This window comes from Perognathus longimembris, chromosome 28, assembly GCF_023159225.1.
Source record: "Perognathus longimembris pacificus isolate PPM17 chromosome 28, ASM2315922v1, whole genome shotgun sequence".
Lineage (NCBI taxonomy): Eukaryota > Metazoa > Chordata > Mammalia > Rodentia > Heteromyidae > Perognathus > Perognathus longimembris.
Genome location: NC_063188.1, coordinates 15,152,286 through 15,171,060, shown reverse-complemented (window position 1 = coordinate 15,171,060; position 18,775 = coordinate 15,152,286).

Sequence of the window (18,775 nt, the reverse complement as noted above, 5' to 3'; positions counted from 1 at the left end):
GCCCCAGGACTGCCCCTCCCCCCCCCAAAAAAAACAGCCAGGCGCCAAGGACTCGCGCCTGTAATCCTAGCTACTCAGGAGGCTGAGATCTGAGGATCTCTGTTCAAAGCCAACCAGAGGAAAAGTCCGTGAGACTTTTATCTCCAACAAACCACTTAGAAAACCAGAGGTGGCGCTGAGGTTCAAGTGGTAGAGTGCTAGCCTTGAGCTGGAGAGCTCAGAGACAGTGCCCAGGCCCAGAGTTCAAGCCCGACAAAGGACAAAAAAGAAAATCCAAAGCCAACTCAAATTATTTTGGCAATTGTTAAAGTTCTTAGAGTCTAGTCAAACCTTAAGACCATGGCTAGCAGCTCTTACCTGTTCATATTTTTCTCACTATCCTGAGACATGATCACTGGAGTTGTACTATCTCCTGTCTGTCTTCACATTTCTGTGAGTTTCTAGGGCTATATATAGCCAAGCCTAGGCTTCTAGAATTCTGACATCATCTAGAATTCTGACATCATAATATGCTACCTCTGCCATCCACCACCTCCTCTCTTAAAGTAAAACATCACCTAAAAGTGTACCTTTGGGCTGGGAATATGGCTTAGTGGCAAGAGTGCTTGCCTCATATACTGAAGCCCTAGGTTCGATTCCCCATCACCACATATATAGAAAAGGCCAGAAGTGGCGCTGTGGCTCAAGTGGCAGAGTGCTAGCCTTGAGCAAAAAGAAGCCAGGGACCGTGCTCAGGCCCTGAGTCCAAGCCCCAGAACTGGCAAAAAAAAAAAAAAGATCAATAAATGTTGCTTATTAGAGGCACAGTAGAATCACAGTGATACGAAAGGTAAGGTAAAAACATGGAGTAGGGCTGGGAATGTGGCATAGCAGTAGAGTGCTTGCCTAGCATGCATGAAGCCCTGGGTTCGATTCCTCAGCACCACATAAACAGGAAAAGCCAGAAGCAGTGCTGTGGTCCAAGAGGTAGAGTGCTAGCCTTGCGCAAAAAAGAAGCCAGGGACAGTGATCAGGCCCTGAGTCCCAAGCCCCAGGACTGGCAAAAAAAAAAAAAAAAAAAAACCACAACACGGAGTAATATGTTCCATGAAAAGAATTTCCATTTAGCTAAATTAATATCTGTTAAAATAGGTTTTGAGGTACAAATTTTACTAAAGAGGAAGAGGGTTGTTTTGCAATAATAACACTTCTAAATCACAAGAATGATACGACTATTTTAAATTCGTAACCCTCAAGACCATAGTCTCAAAATATGTAAGCAAATAGACTACACAAAGAAACAGAAAAACGCATATCTTTTTTATCTTTAGGAAGTTGTACAAAGGGGCTGCTTTTTGAAAAAGCAGTTTATGAATCCAATACATCTTGATCAGTGCCACCCCCTTCAATATTCTAAGCCCCTTCGACTCACCCCTTCCCTTACTTTTCTTGATGTTATGGTACATACAATGAATTCTTAATTGCATTTCCCTCTCCCCCTTCATTCAGTCTACTCTTCTTTCCCTGGCCCCCATTTCCTGGTGCTGATTTTGTTTGGCTTTGATCAAGTCTTTCTAAAAGATCATAATATTTGAGCTCTCTATAGTGTCTATTATACCTCAGTCAATTCATTTGTAACCATTTTTATATCACCCAGTATGTTTACTTACAGATTTATAGGTGGAATTAGCTACCACAAATGACAGAAACCATGCAACCTTTGTTTCTTTGGGTCTGACTTACTTCACTTAATATGATTTTTTTTCCAAGTCTTTCCATTTCATGACAAATGGTACAATATCATTCTTTCCGATGGAGGAGTAAAATTCCAGTGAAATTACAAATTATAATGAATGTGGTCCGCTAATTTGCAAATGATAATGAAAGGCACTATGAGAGATGGCCACATACCCATAGATTTGGCAAGAATTCATGGTGTGACTCCAAGTGGTCAGCGAGTCTGTGGCATGATTGGGATTGTTCTCATACAATTGACTGAAATGTTCATGGAAATCCTAGTTTCTTTGCACAAACACTTGCATATACCTGATGAGGCACTTCTGGTAGTGAGGTAAGTATGCACTAGAGATTACACGTGTCCCAGGAGATGTACACAGACATGTTCATAGCAGTGTTGTTTGGAATTTCTCCAACAAGGAGGAGTCTAGATATTGATAATAATGCTTATGATGATACTAATGAGGATTAATACAGCATAAAATAATGTTGATAATATTCATGAGTAAATTGTGGAACCTTCTTAGAAGGAAATATTGCATTGCAATAGAAGTGAATGAATTAGACAGACAGGTAGCCACATGGGCCCATTTGATAAATAAAATGTGGAGTAAAATATGCCAATTAGGAGATCACACTGAACCATTCCACTTACAGGAGGTTTGGAAAAGCAGGTGAACTGCTCCTTATCTATGCAAAAGCAGAAGGTGCTACTGCAAAGATAAGCAAGGGAATGATTAACCCCAAGGCAAATTGTTGTTTGGTTCACTCAGAGGAAGGGGGAGAAAAGGAAGATAATCACAAAAGAAATGATGGGCTGGGGATATGGCCTGCCTCATATACATGAGGCCCTGGGTTCGATTCCCCAGCACCACATATACAGAAAATGGCCAGAAGTGGCACTGTGGCTCAAGTGGCAGAGTGCTAGCCTTGAGCAAAAGGAAGCCAGAGACAGTGCTCAGGCCCAGAGTCCAAGGCCCAGGACTGGCAAAAAAAAAAAAAAGAGAGTTTCAAACGTTGGCATTGTTCAACTTTTAACTGGGATGAAAGTCTCACACCTGCCCTTTTTGTTTGTATTAGATTCTATTAGTTATGTTTAAAATATTTTTATTATCATTAAGTAGATGTGCCAAAGAGTTAGCTTCCACACCATTTTCCTTTCTCATTAAGCTCTCTCCTTCGCAGCCACCCTTGCCTCTACCATGGCATTTATTAGCATTTCATCCTTTGTCCCACCCCAACCCCCAGCTTTTAGCACACTTGGAAATGTGACACTGGCATTTTGGAAATGCAAACCAAATTCATCTCATATTTGCATGTATTTTAATAGCAAACAGAAGTTGATTTTCCCATAGCTAGGCATTGCCAAGTTTCCTAGCTTAGCCATTTACTAGCTATCCACTAATTTGGGCAAATTATTAAGCTACTTTGAGAATTTCCTGGTCAGCAATATAAGGACATTATGTCTCTCTGAATACTTCTCTGAGTACTGAGATCATTACATCATTGCCTGGCACAAGGTAAATATGTGATAAATAGAAATGGTAGTGATGGTGGTGGTGGTAGTGGTGATAATGATGATGATATGATGAAAATGATGAATTTCCTCATTTCTCCATCCTCTTCTTTCCCCCCCATTTGTATGCCTATAAGAACATACAAATGCCTAATGAAGACTGACAAAATTGTCTAAAGATTTTCACTCTTTAGATATTCTCTAGCTCCCAGCCTGGTTCTGAAGCTTGGTAAGTTGATCCCTTGAGAACTCAAGTGCGGAACCTCTCATCTAAAGTCCTACAAGCTTAACCCACATGCACTGGTTTGCCACCAGTGTGGAAAGTCAGCAGCTCTCCTTGACATCAGGAACAGCGCAAAGGAACTCATGGAAATGCTGCCAGCTGGAGAAGTTGGCAGGGAAGAGAGAAACAGAATAGTAGGCATCTCCCAGGCATGATCGTGACTGGCCATCAACGACCATGTTGAGGCCAAGCTGGCATTCATGAGAGTGCATTATCACTGTGGGCAGCGGCTCAGTAGTTCCCTAAATTGACTTAGAAAATGCTCTCTGTGTGCCTGGGTGCTGGCCAAGCTGCTGGGGGTGGAGGTGGTGCTATTATGGTAAATCTTGGATATCCTCTGAGTCATAAAAGCACCGCTATTTCATCTGCCAGAGATGAATGGCAGCAATGAAGGCCGCCATGATGCCCTGACACGGCTGGTATGCATGGGACATATGAGAACTGGGACTGTAAGCAAAATGTTCTATTAGATGCTTTATGAGCACGGCAAGTTTAAATAATAAAGAGGAAAGTTCACAGCTTTATATGTAATGCCAACTCCTCTACCAGCTAACTCACCCAGATTAGACCACACCTGCTGTCTTCACTGCTACAAAGTCCCTTCCACAAGAGTGCAGACCTTGGGCTGGGGATAGGGCCTAGTGGTAGAGTGCTCGCCTTGTATACGTGAAGCCCTGGGTTTGATTCCCCAGCACCACATATATAGAAAACGGCCAGAAGTGGCGCTGTGGCTCAAGTGGCAGAGTGCTAGCCTTGAGCAAAAAGAAGCCAGGGACAGTGCTCAGGCCCTGAGTCCAAGCTCCAGTACTAGCAAAGAAAAGAAAGAATGAAAGAAAAAGAAATTCAGACCTGATTCTTACCCAAATGTCCTCCCATCCTGCACTACTTCCTACCCTGGAGCACAAGTTCTTGCTGGGAAGTTCATGACCAAGCAAGCAAGTGGAGTGAGTAAATCCTGAAATAGAGTGTAACTTTGACATCGGTCCCAAAAGCTAGTGTCAGTGTATGCCACATATGTTTATTGTGGTTCAGAGCAGAGATTGCAAAATGAAATCAAGTGGATGTGGAATGTCATCAGTTATATGACCTTGAGCAAGCACTTAACTTCTCTGGGAAAAAAATAGTAGGAGTTACCTTAGAGAGTGGTTATGAGAATCAAGCAAAATAAGCCATGGAGGGCACTTAGCATGATGCATTTTGAGAAGGAAGGAAGTGTTCAGTAAGTGACAGTTCATTGGCAGGGGCACTGGTGATATTGAAAACAATGGCTTTGACCAAAGAGTTGGCTGGACTGGTACTATCCATCATTCGTGGTAGTATGTAATTGTTTCATAAGATGGGCCTTAGAGAATAAAATTGGCAAGTTTTATAGGTCATGAATGAGTTACAATATCTGTAATTTAAGAAAAAACATATTTTTTTGCAAATGGTTTGTTGTCAATATCCAAGATGTATGTTTGGTTTGCCTAGATCAAATGGCATGTGAAGAAGTTCAGGATTGTTATGTATCAACATCCTGGTCCAATGGTCTCAATGAGAGCCGGCACAGTCATGTGTAAGAGGACATTGACGCAAGCCCATCTGCTTCTCACTTGATGAATGTGTTAGTCCAGGTCCTGCAAGCAACAGTTGCTAAGGAAGGGTTAAATGTACAAGGCTTTCATTGAAGGAAACACATGTGTGGGAAAATGAAAATTGAGAGGCTAGGAATGGCCTCATATGGCAATATAAGTTGACCCTGAGAAGTCAAGGTGAAAGAGCCAACTTGACAGAGAAGCCAGGCACTGGTGGCTCATACCTGAAATCCTAGCTATTGAGGAGGCTGAGCTCTGGAAATGACAGTTCAAAGCCAGCCTAAGCAGGAAAGTCTGTAACACTCTTATCTCCAACGAACTACCAGAAAACCAGAAGTGGCATGGTGGCTCAAACTGGTAGAGAACTAACCATGAGCAAAAGAGCTCAGGGACAGAGCCCAGGCCTTGAGTTCAAGCCCCATGACCAACCAAAAACCAAAAAGTTACAATATGCTTCTCACTTGCATCTTGGATAAAGTAATTTATCTCACAATTGGCCACCATTTCAACTAACTTCTTGGCTTTTTGATTCTCTAGCAGCTGGCTAGCTAATTATCAGTTTAGCATGGTGCTATGTATCAAACCCAGGGACTCATATTTTATGGTCATAATAGAGAAGCCACTCAACCAGTGTGCTATACCTCCTGACCATTGAGAACTAAGTCCCTGTGAAAGCTTTCAGACCCTGCATGTGTCTAGATCCCTTCACTGATGACATCACTTGAAGTTACTATGGGGTTCTCTTTCGGACTTTTTAGCAATAATCAATTTTGTATGACTATAATTTTGTTTCCTCAAGAAAAATAACAATAACTGAGACTTCATTAAAGGCTTACTGCATACCAGTACACTATTCGAAGTGTATTGACTCATTCACTATCTCAATAACGGTACTACTGAAAGTATCAGCCAGTACTGGGGCTTGAACTGAAGGTTCCACACATTTGCTCAGCTTGTTTTGTTGTTGTTGTTGTTTATGCCTGGGATTCTATCATTTGAACCACATCACTAGTGCTGAATTTTTGATGGAACTAAAGTCTTGAGACTTTTCTGCCTGGGCTGACTTAAAACCAAGAACCGCTCAGAGCTCAGTCTCCCTAGTAGCTGGGATTACAGGCATCAACCACTAGTACTGGCTTTCATATAGTATTATTATCCACGTATTGCAGATAAGAAAACTGAGGCAACAGAGCAGTGGATTAAGTAGACTGAGCATACACACAGCCAGTTACTGGTTGGGCCAGGAGACTTGCCGACCATGGCCTGGAGGGCTAATTGCCTCCAAAAGGTCATCCTTATCCAGTGCCACTGGCTCACACACAACTCTGAAAGCTCTTTATGCAACTTCTCTTTCAGCTAAGGTACCATAAAAAGCATCCAGCCATGACTTTTGGCAGATTGTATAAATGCACACTTTAGCCATTTGTAACAGGAGCTGGTATGCCTTGGCAGAGCTCTTAAAGCTTGAATGGAACAAAGTAGAGGAGCCACTTTAGGCCAATTTCTAGCGTAAGGAAAGTAGTCATTGAAGGGAATGGGAAAGAAGTGTGAATGGTCACCTTCAATACATAGAAAAGAGAGGAGTCACATAGAAGCACTGTCAAGCCTCCCTTCGCAGGAAAGGAAAAGAGCTAGTTTGTATTCTGACTGGTTTGTCTGAGAGGAAGTGAAGGGCTACATGATTCTGGACTCCAGGATCCTGCAAAAGTACAAAGGAGCGCCCACAAAGGTGGGGATTGGGAGAAAGCACTCAAGGACACACCCTAGAGACAGTGATATTTAAACTAAATTGCAGAGGGCAAATAGAGCTGGCCAAGAAGGGGGCTTAGGGCATTCATGACTGAGGGAAATGGGTATACAAAGTCCCAGACACAAACATGTCCATTATGTTCATTTTCTAGTTGAAGAAACTGAGACTGTAAAAGGTTCAATGGAGCTAAGTGACAGTCCTGGAACTGGAGGCCCCATACATACTAACCCCAAAACTTGGTGCATTCTGCCAAGTGGAGACTCCCTCTTGAGATTAGAAAAGCCACTAGAGTGGTTGTGAGAAGGTAAGAGGGAACTAGCCTAGGAGAATGAATGGGGTCCAAATTCAACATGCCTTTGAAGGCCATGATGAAGTATGGACACTTTACAGTGAGCTGATGGGAAACTAGGGACGGTCTTAGGACAGGAGTAGAATGATGATTTCTCTAGTATAGGAAAGTCTCTTTGGCAGCACTATGGGGATTGAATTGGATAAAGATGGGGTGCAGGAAACCATTTGGAAAGCTATTAGAGAAACTCAGTGATGAAACCACCGAACAAGGGGTACAACCTATTTAAGTATCGGCTACTTTGCTAACTCTGTCTGGCAAAAATGCCATTAGCATGAATCATGTTTCCAGAAAGTTTCCAAAGCCTCTGCTATTTCTCCTTAGTCTATTTCCTTGCCCCTAGCGCTCTGGATAATTATAGACTTCAAAACCTGGAAGCTGTCTAAGAAGGAGTCTGGACAGCAATAGAAAGCTACTGTTCTGTTTTTCAAATAGTGCTGAAGCTACGCACAGGTGGCTCATGCCTGTGATTCTAGCTACTCAGGAGGCAGAGATACAAGGATTGAGGTTCGAAGCCAGTCCAGGTAGAAAAGTGTCCATGAGACTTATATCTCCAATTAACCATTCAAAACCTAGAAGTGCTGCTCAAGTGGAAGAGCATCAACCTTGAGCACAAAGAAGCTCAGGGGCAGCACCCAAACCTCGAGTTCAAGCCCTGCAACCAACCAAAAAAGTGACATGATCTATGTTGTTGCACAACACTTTTCTTTATCACTTATTGTGTTATAAGAATACAGAGAGGAAGAACCGTGGATCATTTTATCCCTAGAACAATGTTTTAAACAATACATAGGCATGTAAAACTAAGTTCCTGGTAGTCAGAAAGATGAGAATAAAATCTACCTTTTCAGGAAGTATAAAGAGATTGTAGCCACAGAATGACTTTTAAAAAAACTACAATCAAAATTTTATAATGTACGAATAGCACAAGGTGCCAAATAACAATCATTATCATTACATCATGAGGAAAAAAAACTAATGTTCACCCAATGTAATTTTGTTCGTAATGCATAACAATCCAAATGGACTTCATAGTAACAAGCAACATAATATGTATTTACTTTAAAAGGTTTTTGATTTTCCTCGAAAAATATGGTGCAGCTCACATACAGTTGGCACTGGAAGATAATCTTGGCCATCTTGTTTTTGAGCGTTCAAGAAGAACAAGAGAGAAAGAGAAAGAGAAAGAGAGAGAGAGAGAGAGAGAGAGAGAGAGAGAGAGAGAGAGAGTACCAGAGACACAGTCACATATACAACCCTACATATTTTCTTTTCCCGAGAGGCAAAACAGCTCTATTTTTGGTTGGATCTGCCTTTCTGTAATATCCAATGAGACTGCTTACCTTTTCAAATGCTTTTTGGCCATTTATAGTTTTTCCTACGAATTACTGTTGTCTTTTAGAAGAGTTATAGGAAAGAAGGACAGAGGAAAACAAGACTGATCTTTGACACACACTACCTTCTAGGATAAAGGTATGAGGTCAAGGCAAGTTAAGGGGAAGGAGTAAAAAGTTGCCAGCGTTCTCAGGGAAGGAGGCCTTTATAGAAGTGCAGATCAGGGGAGCTACTGAAGGCTGGGAAGTCATTTATTAATATGACTGCAGCTCTAAATCTGATGGTGATTGTGACAAGCAATCCCTTGCGGGGGGAGGGGGGAACAAAGAAACAAACAAAGGACACAAACTGGCAAAAATGCCTTAGGAATGGGTGTAAGGTAACTGCTCAGCAAAGGTGAAGCAATCAGCTACGATGGATAGTATGTATTATGGCTTCTTTGTGAGGGTCAGTAGTTGAGGGTTGAATGTGGTTAGAGGCCTGATGGAATGCTTGCTACCTTGGTCCACGCGCACACAAGAGCATTAGAGAAAATGCAATGGAAGAAGGAAAATGTTTCCAGCAAGCAAAAACCATGATTGAAAGCTCCCAGGTGGCTACAAGAGAAGCAAAGAATGCTTCTATGGGTCCGGAAATGGATTATGTCATTATTAGTCCTTGGAAAGAAAGAGAAGAAAACGCAAGAGGTAGAACTAGCTGAAGTATAGATTCTCCAGAGGCTCGGAATGGTCTCCTGAAAGTTTGAATCTAGCCAGATCACGAAGCTCAAATACATATATATATATATATATATATATATATATATATATAATCTCTGATATATAAATTATAAATTAATAAAATAAATATATATTTACATATAAGTAATATATAGTATATAATGTAGATAAATCATTTAGAAAACATTAACATGAAAAAGGATAGGATAAGTCAAAAGCAAAACTTTTTTAATTTTTATTTTCAAGGTGATGTACAGAGAGATTACAGTTACATACATAAGGGAGTGAGTACATTTCTTGTCAAATTTGTTACCTCCTCCCTTTCTCCCATCCACCCCGCTTCCCCACCCCCCAGTTGCACAGTTGGTTTACAACATATTGTCTTGTAAGTATTGCTGTTGCATTGGTTCGCCTTTTACCTTTTTATTTTTTTTTGGCCAGTCCTGGGGCTTGGACTCAGGGCCTGAGCACTGTCCCTGGCTTCTTTTTGCTCAAGGCTAGCACTCTGCCACTTGAACCACAGCGCCACTTCCGGCTTTTTCTATATGTATGTGGTGTTGAGGAATCCAACCCAGGGCTTCTTGTATAGGAGGCAAGCACTCTACTACTAGGCCATATTCCCAGCCCTACTCTGGTTATTTCTGAGATGTTGTCTTCCTTCTTGTCTGAGCCCATTGGGACCACAATCCTCCTACTGATACTTCCCACCTTACTGGGAAATGATAGACTGTCACTTGTCATTTATGTCTTTAACACCTTAAAACTGTCTTGATAAACAATTTTCCTGAGAAAACACACTCAACAATGTTTAAAACTTGGATCATAAAATAAAAATTTACCTTGTTTTACTCAGGTATAAATAGCTTTTTTCTTAACCAGGGAATAAAATAAGTCAGAATTTACCTGTTGTGCCATGTATTTTTTTTTTCAACCACTTCAAGTTAGCTTGCAAGTATTTAAAATCTGATCCTTTCTGAAACTTTAGCCAGGCCCTTCAGGTCAAATGTCTACCTGTAGGCATCACATTACCCCCACTGAAATCTAATTTTCAGTTCCATTTTCCTTTTGAACACACTCCATTGTTGGGCTTTTTTTTTTCTTTCTGTAACTGCTAAACAAAAGACATCATTTGTGATTTCTTTTTTCATAAGTGCTGGGTTAACAACCTTAAGCTGAATGAATCCTTTTCACATCTTATCATTATTTTAAGTAATTTGTAAAAGATGGTTCATTTTAGATCTGTTTAAAGAAATGTCAGCTATTTTCTAGTATGTCTTATTGTTTTATTGGTGTCCCTTTATGTATATATACTTTCCACACTAACATTTTTATAATGAATACTTTTGTATATGTTTGTTTGATTTGGTGTGTTTGTTTTTTGCTATAGGTACTGAAGCTAAACTCAGCACCTCATGCTCTTTCTCAACTTTCTTGCTGAAGGTTGGTTCTCTACCATTTGAACTGTGCCTCCAGTCCAGCTTCTGACTGCTTTCTTTTGTTGCTGTTTGTTTTGCTTCGCTTTTTGGAGATGGAGCCTTATGGAATTTTCTGCCTGGGCTGTCTTCGAACTGACATTGTGTAGGTCTCAGCCTCTTGAGTAGCTGGAATTTCAAGTATGGACCTTTGCTGTCTGATTCTTCTGCGTGGTTGTGTGTCTGGTATGGAGGAATTACAAGAGGGGATAACGTCATGACTAGAGATTTCAGGTTTTCCTCACATATCAAATGATTTAAAATTTAAATCTATTTTATAGCCTTCTGATTGTCTAGCTACCTTTTGTAAATGTGTTATTCTGGCATATATGCTATGTGCTCAACCAAAGGTTATCTATCTGTGGCCACATGGCTTCAGGATTGTCTTGGATTCCAATCCTGGGAGATAGAAGCAGTTAACGGTGCTGGGTAAGGCTTTTTGTGCTCTGTGGGCTCCTGGAAATGTGTGGAGACGCCTGGCTACTCTTTCACATTTTGTCCGAATTGAGGAATTGTATGGTAAGCCCAGAGCAGGCCATGCACCTTAAATTACCTGAATCGAGACACTTTATTCATTCATTTGGGACTTAAATGACATCATAATACACCTCATAATCCAGCTTTCAAGAGACACAGCCATGGTGAAAGAAATAAAATTTCCGTGTCTCATTCCATGCTGCAGCCCACAGACTATTTCCAACTGGAAGAGACGCTGCTGTATAAAACTTGCCAATATGCAACACCGTTTAGCAGCTAGCTACATACGTGACAAAGGAACGAGCTCATAATTAACTGAGATTTACAGATTGCATAACTGGTACCCTTCACCAGGATTTCAGAGCCAAGCATGGGTGTAAATAGATTTTCGTCATTCTCAAACATTGCAGATAATATTTGGCAAAACACACAAATTCCCTGGCTGTCTTCCCAATGCTTAGATCCCATACAGAAAAGCAAGAGTGCTAGTTAGAGGGCCTCAATTACCCCCACTGGAGTGCATCGTATGCACGGTCACTACACCACCTTGTGGCCATATGTGTGAATTGCATGTTCTCTGCCAGCAGGCAGCCTGCCAAGATCCTTTCTGCGAAACCTTGCAAAGGATCTATCACCATCTTGTCTCCTCTCTTTTTCTTTCCAGCCACTAAATTGGAAGAGAAAGGCTATGCTACAAAACAGAGCATACATACAGTGTTTCCTTATCTGCCAATCTTTCAATGCTCACACATGGGGGATGAGAACAGGGAGAGGAAGTGTTCAAAAGCACATATGCACTTATCCTTCTAGACCTCAATTTCTCAGCCAGCTATGAATGCTCAAGCAGAAATGCTGAAAGTCAGATAAAGGGGATTCTAGAAAAACATACTCCACGAAAGAGGGCAGGTTCCCTTTAATCTGCCTAAATAGCAGCTCTGTATTTGAATTTTTGAAACAATTGCCCTTGATTACTATACAACTCCAAAATAATTTTTTTAAGCCCAAACATGAAGAACCACAGGTGTCCCGATACATTTCATTTGTCAGTAAAAAGAACGCACGCAAAGACTCAGTAATAGCAACAGCAACAAGAGCTGGAGTGTGGCTCAGTGGTAGCAAGCTTGCCTAATAATTCCAGGAGGTCCTGGGTTTTATCTCCAGCACTACAGCTACACAATGCAACAAGTAACAAGCACAAATTAGATTAAACACTGCAGACAATAAGGACTTTATCAAAGTCAGTAAAAAACATCCTGCCTTTTGAAGTATGTGATGATGAGAAGTATTGGTCAAAATATCCCCAGGCTGAGTCCATCCAAGAAGCAAGTATGACATACTCAGCAAAGTTGGTTAAAAACCAAACAAACAAGTCACTGTCTTCTACCCTGAGGGACCAAATGGGATTTGTTTGTGAGTGCCAAAGAATGAGGCCTGAGTCCACACCATTGGATTGGCTTTGGAATATACCAGAGGTATAGACAAGACAGCCATTTTGCAGCTCACACACCTGGTTGTTAATCTACTTCACCTGCCTTCTTGGTGAGACAGTCTGGTCAGGCATGCCATTGGTTTCATCTCTCCATCGTGCCTTGCAGCCTTTCATTTTGATTTTGGGGCCAGGTGCGGGAGGGGGGGAGGGGTTTGGTATGTTTACCTCTGTGACAGTGTCCAGACCTCTACTGCTCACCCACCCATCACACTGTGACAAGAGAGGTAGGTGAAGAGACAGGAGGATATGTTTTAATACATATAAAAAGAGTCAGACTCAGAAGTTGAAGCCAGGAAGCAACTAACGGTAGGGTCCACCCCGGGAGGGCTCCAAGCAGATGCCCCTGCCTGTCTAAAGTCTCTGCCCAGTACTGGTGTTACCTAGGTAACTGGTATACCTAGAGGAGCTACCTTCCCTCACCTGGCCACACCTCTCCTCTGCCCTAGACAAGGCGGGGTGGGGTGGCCCCTTCTCTCAGCCAAGCATCATCTCACCCTGGGCCAGCAGTTGGAAAATCAACTTTTCTCTCCTACTTGAATACCACATGGTGTTCTCTTTCAAGGGCAACCAACTTTAAAAACCTTGTACTAACAAGGCAATTAAACAATCTTGCCTTTAAATGGGTGGCTTGAGGGATGTGAAGAGTTAGCTTGGCTAAAAAAATGGTCCTCTTCTTTGATGTGGTAAACACTTGAGCATTCTCTGTGAATGGGTAGAAACAATAGGATGAGACACTTATCCAAGAGGAAGCCCTAAAGCTCAACTATTATCCATATGTTTGGGGGAGGCTTAGAGATATCTAAGTAACAACCATTTTGGCTACCCAGCACTACTGCCTCGGGTTTGGAGGTTGCTAGACCTCAGGATCTAAGCTCAGAAAGAAGAAAAGCAGCAACTTACAGCTGCCATTTTGAGTCTTTCACTCTTATTTCCTGCCTGGGGAATGGGAAGTGTTTATTTCTTTCTCCCTCCTTTAACCCTATTATACTAAAATAAATGCTAAATGCTAAATTTTTCACCCGTGACACTCTCCTTTTGGTGGATACCCCCAAAAGGCTTTTCGCTTTTTCACATGTGGATCTTCATGACCTATGGTTTAGCGTGGGGACCTAGAAGCTTGGGGAAGTCCTGTGACCATTCTGTGACAAAAGCAGAGTCAAGACAAGAATGAACACATGGGCTGGGGATATGGCCTAGTGGCAAGAGAGCTTGCCTCGTATACATGAGGCCCTGGGTTCGATTCCCCAGCACCACATATACAGAAAACGGCCAGAAGTGGCGCTGTGGCTCAAGTGGCAGAGTGCTAGCCTTGAGCAAAAAGAATCCAGGGACAGTGCTCAGGCCCTGAGTCCAAGGCCCAGGACTGGCCAAAAAAACAAACAAACAAACAAAAAAAAAAAAGAATGAACACATAGTTCAGCCCCCTCGTAAATTTCACAGTGTGCTTGCTTGCTTTACATTCATCTTCCCCTTCCCAACTTTTGAAGTTCAAGATTCAGCAGCTCCCTTAAACAAACTAATCACCACCTCTTACAATTGTGGACAAGTTACCAGGACACATCCCAAGGGGCTTGAAGGCTAGACTAAAGAATTCAGAATAGGGTGAACATAAAGTCTAAAGGAGAGTGAATACGGCTTTCAAGAATAACCATAGCCAGGTGCCAATGGCTCACACCTATAATCCTAGCTACTCAAGAGGCTGAGATCTGAGGATCACGGTTTGAAGCCAGCCAGGGCAGGAAATTCTGTGAGACACTTCTTTCTATACTACTCAGAAAAAGCTGGAAGTGGTGCTGTCCAGGCCTTGAGTTCCAGGACCAGCAAAACCCAAACCAAAAGAAAGGAACAAAACCCAGAACAACTTTATGTACAGGTATAAAATGAAGCTTGCTGAGATTAGTTTGGGAAGAGTAGAGAGGAATGAGTGACAGTAACTTTGTTCTTAACATAAGGAAAATGGAGGAGAACAGAAAAGGAATAGGCCAGACTCGATTGCCAGTTAGGGGAACAGACTTTCCCCTTGGATTTCGAGGGGGTGAATTTGGGACCAGGCTTATAAGGGGCTTATAAGCAAAGAGGGGGGTGGGGGGCGGGGGGCGGGGTTAATGAAAGAGCCATCAGGCCTAAGAAGTTGGGGGCTTTCCATTGGGCCCACAAAGGACTGTTTACAGCTGGGTCTAGGTGAATTGCCTTGCCTGCATATCCAAACATGCTTGTGTATACTTGAGCTTTTGCCTGGTGCCTGTATGCGCATGGGCAATAGGGTGGGGGTCAATCCTTCAGTGTCTGTCAACTTCAGATGGGCATTAATAGTGTCCAACAAATGACCTAATGTGCGTAAAATACAGCCTAGGACTCCAAGAGGGGAGAATAAAAAAGAAAAAAAAACCCTACAAAGCAAAGAGGCAGAAATCTAGCTTGTGCAAGGATTCTAGGTAGAACCATTTCCTTTTATTTTTTAGTGAATTCAATTACTGGAAAACTTATCAGAACGCAATTAATGGAGAAAGGAATGGAAAATGTTACCAAGAAAAATAGTGTAGGCGTTCCATTAAAATGCACTGAAGGAATAAAATGTTATCAGTCAAAATAATAATCAATTGCCTCAGTGGTAAGAAGCGTTTGCTTTTATTAAGCCAATCAAGTTGCCCAGCACCAGAATTGTGTTTTCAAATTCTTTACATGCTTTCCTTCATCGAGTCAGTGTGGTAACTCTATGGGATAAATGTGAGTATAACTTCAGTTTGAAAGGAGGAGAGTAATCACTTATTGCAGACCACAAAGCTTGAAAGGGATACAACTAAGATTAAAATGCCAGGGAATTGAGTCCAGAGACTGGGCTTGGGAGTAGTAGTACACTGCTCCAGAAAAGAGTCTACCTTGGGCTGAAGATCAACAGGTAGTAGAACAAAGAGAATACAGGAAAAAAGTAGATAGTCTGAAAAATATTTTTACTGGACATTACATCATGCCAAGTGCTGGTAGTCACACCTGTAATCTTAGCAACCCAGAAAGCTGAGATCACAGAATAGAAGTCCAACGCCATCCTAGGCAGACAAATGTGAGACCCAATCAATCAGCAAAAAGACAGAAGAAAAGGTGTGGCTCAAGTAGTAGAGCATCAGCCTTGAGCAGAGAAGCTAAGCAAGAGAGGCCCTGAGTTTTCAAGCCCATTACTGACACATACCAAAAAAAAAATTAAGCCTCAGTTATGTGTTCACATCAGATCCAGAGATACATGAGATTCTGTTTCAGATCTGCCCCTAATTTGATGTGAACTTATAAAGCCACGTGCCCTCGCAGGTCCTCAAGGTAAAGCTATAAAATGGAGGGAGGCCAGTGAAAATGGGACATGACTTTGATGGTGTTCGATGGGAGAAAAGCTTTAAAATGCCCTCAGATGATTTTAAAGGAATTCTCCAGTTCTAGATGAATCTTAGCCACTTTCCATTCATAGAAGTACACTGTAGAAGACTGTGTTTAGTGACCTCTACATGTCATATACAAAGTGTAGCAGGCCCAGATCAATCCACAGAGACTCAACCTATCTTGATAGGCATTGAAATACTCTCTAATGTATCACAGTTGAATTTTGAGTGTGGAAAGCCAACCTAAAACTAAATCCAAACATCAAGGGCCAAGTTCATGCACTTCTGCTTATGAGATCGCGAAGTGTATTTACAGGCTCAAGGGTCAGGGAATTCCAGGGTACCTCATCAAGGACAAAGGTAGCAGGCAATTCCTGTGTAAAAATGTGAACTTCAAATGTGCATGCCAGAGGACAAGTGCCTGGTGGGGTGCAGACCAAAGAACAGTCACCCAGCTCATAAACCACTTTGTTGAATGGCAACACCTTTGTCCAACTACTGAAAGATAATACCAAATATTGAAAGAAAGATGAAAAACAAAAACAACTAAGTGCCAGTGGCTGACACCCATAATCCTAGCTACTCAGGAGGCTGAGATCTGAGGGTGCTAGTACAAAGCCAGTCAGGGCAGAAAAGTCTCTGTGAAACTCTTATCTCCAATTAGCCATTCAAAAACTGGTAGTGGCTCAAAGTGGTAGAGGGCTAGCCTTGTGCAAAAGGAGCTCAGGGACAGTGCCCAGGCTCTGACTTCAAGCCCCATGACCAACAATAAAAAATAATTTTTACTGAAGAGAAGAAATTAGAAAGGAAAAAAGATGTCCAGATTGTTTATCGTTTTGCTCTAAGGAAACAAATGATTTTAAGTAAACCATCAACCACAACACAAAAAAGAACTGCTAGGCACCAGTGGCTCACACTTGTAATCCTAGCTACTCAGGAGGCTGAGATCTGAGGATTGGGATTTGAAGCCAGCCCAGGCAGGAAAGTCCCAGTGAGACTCTTATCTCCAATTAACCACTCAAAAACTAGAGGTGGTGCTGGGGCTCAAGTGGTAGAGCACTAGCCTTGAGCACAAATTGCTCAGGGACAGCACTCAGGCCCTGAGTTCCAGTTCTACCACTGACAAAACCAAACCAAAACATTATTCTATAGTGGGGTGGGGCTATAATACCTCTTTCCAGCCTCTCATTCAGCCTCATTCAGAAATTTCCAAGCCAGATGAGGAAGAGCAAGTGAGCAGCCCCCCCCCCCACACACACTGTGAAAGCCCTCTTGCCCAGAGCTTCTGTGAGCAGCAGACAGATGGAGATGGAAGAAGACAGGAAGCCCCACAGGAAGGTTTCCTTTGTGGGGTTCTTAGAGGCAGAATCTTGACCCTGAGAAAGGAATGGAGCAGGTAGCCTTCACATTTCTGTGTTTTAGATGAATACATGAAGAAAGCAGTCAATACTGCCTCAAGCTTGTGGCGAGGTTCTATCAAGCTATGGTGTAGGACTCTCTCTTGAGACTTGCCAATTCCGTTCAGGTCTGTCCAAGTCCCAGAATTAAAAAACAAACAAAACGTTTCAACTTTTCTAAGGCTCAATTAGGCATCATTAATTCTCACCACGGTTTATAAAGTCACAAGATTTAACCAGGCATAATGAGAGTAGAATTTATACAACTCAATGAGACTTGATGTGTATTCTTGAGTATTATCCAGAAATTTAACAACCCAGATGAAATAGAAGCAACCCCTTTCTTTCTTTTTCTTTCTTTCTTTCTTTCTTTCTTTCTTTCTTTCTCTCTCTCTTCCTTTCTTTCTTTTCTTCCTTCCCTTTCTTTACCTTTCTTCCTTCTTTTTACTATTTTTCTTTCTTTCTTCTTTCTTTCCTCTTTCTTCCTTCTTTCAATTGATGGGAGCTACCTGAATTTACAAGGCCTCCAAAGCCTCTCCCTAACCTACAATGCCTTTCCCTTGAGGAAGGACTGCTAATCTGATAAGCTTGCAAGTGCTGACCTGTTAGTTAATGGGTTACTCTGCCTTTCTCTTTCCTAGGTGACACCTAATCATTAAAATAGGGTCTTCTAAACACGTAGCTTTCACCCAGAATAGAGGATGGGAATTCCAGGCTCCAGGCCAGACCTGTGGAGCTAGACCTTTGGAGCCCTCTCAGATCTCATCAGGCAGCACACCTGGCTTCAGGTGCTGTGGGGGAGAGAGGAGGCTGCGGGGGGAAAGGGAGTTAGAAATGAATCATCCATGCCTAAGTGTGATAAAATAGATTCCCCAATAATCCAGGTCTTCCAGGTAATGAATGCATTTTTGCTGCTGGAGAGAGTGTCTGTGCGTCATTTGGCATTTTGTGGATGACATCTTTCAAGGTGCTTATTCTGGGACTGGCTACATTCAAAGCTTAGACTCAATCTTTCCAAAGGTCTCTGTACTGTAGATTCTATGTCATATACTTATTTATATTTAGAAATTCTACTTTTTAATAGTTCCAATAGGACATTTTCTATCTTTCGCTTCTTTTGTTGCTTGTTTCTTGTTTTGTTTTTGTTTTTTGTTTTTTGTTTCTGATCCTGGGTGCTGTCCCTGAGTTCCTTTTGATCATGGCTAGTACTCTACCACTTGAGCCACAGCACCACTTCTGCCTTTTGATGTGATTAATGGGAGATAAGACTATCACAGACTTTCCTCAGATCTCAGCCTCCGGAGTAGTTAGGATTACAGGTGTGAGCCAC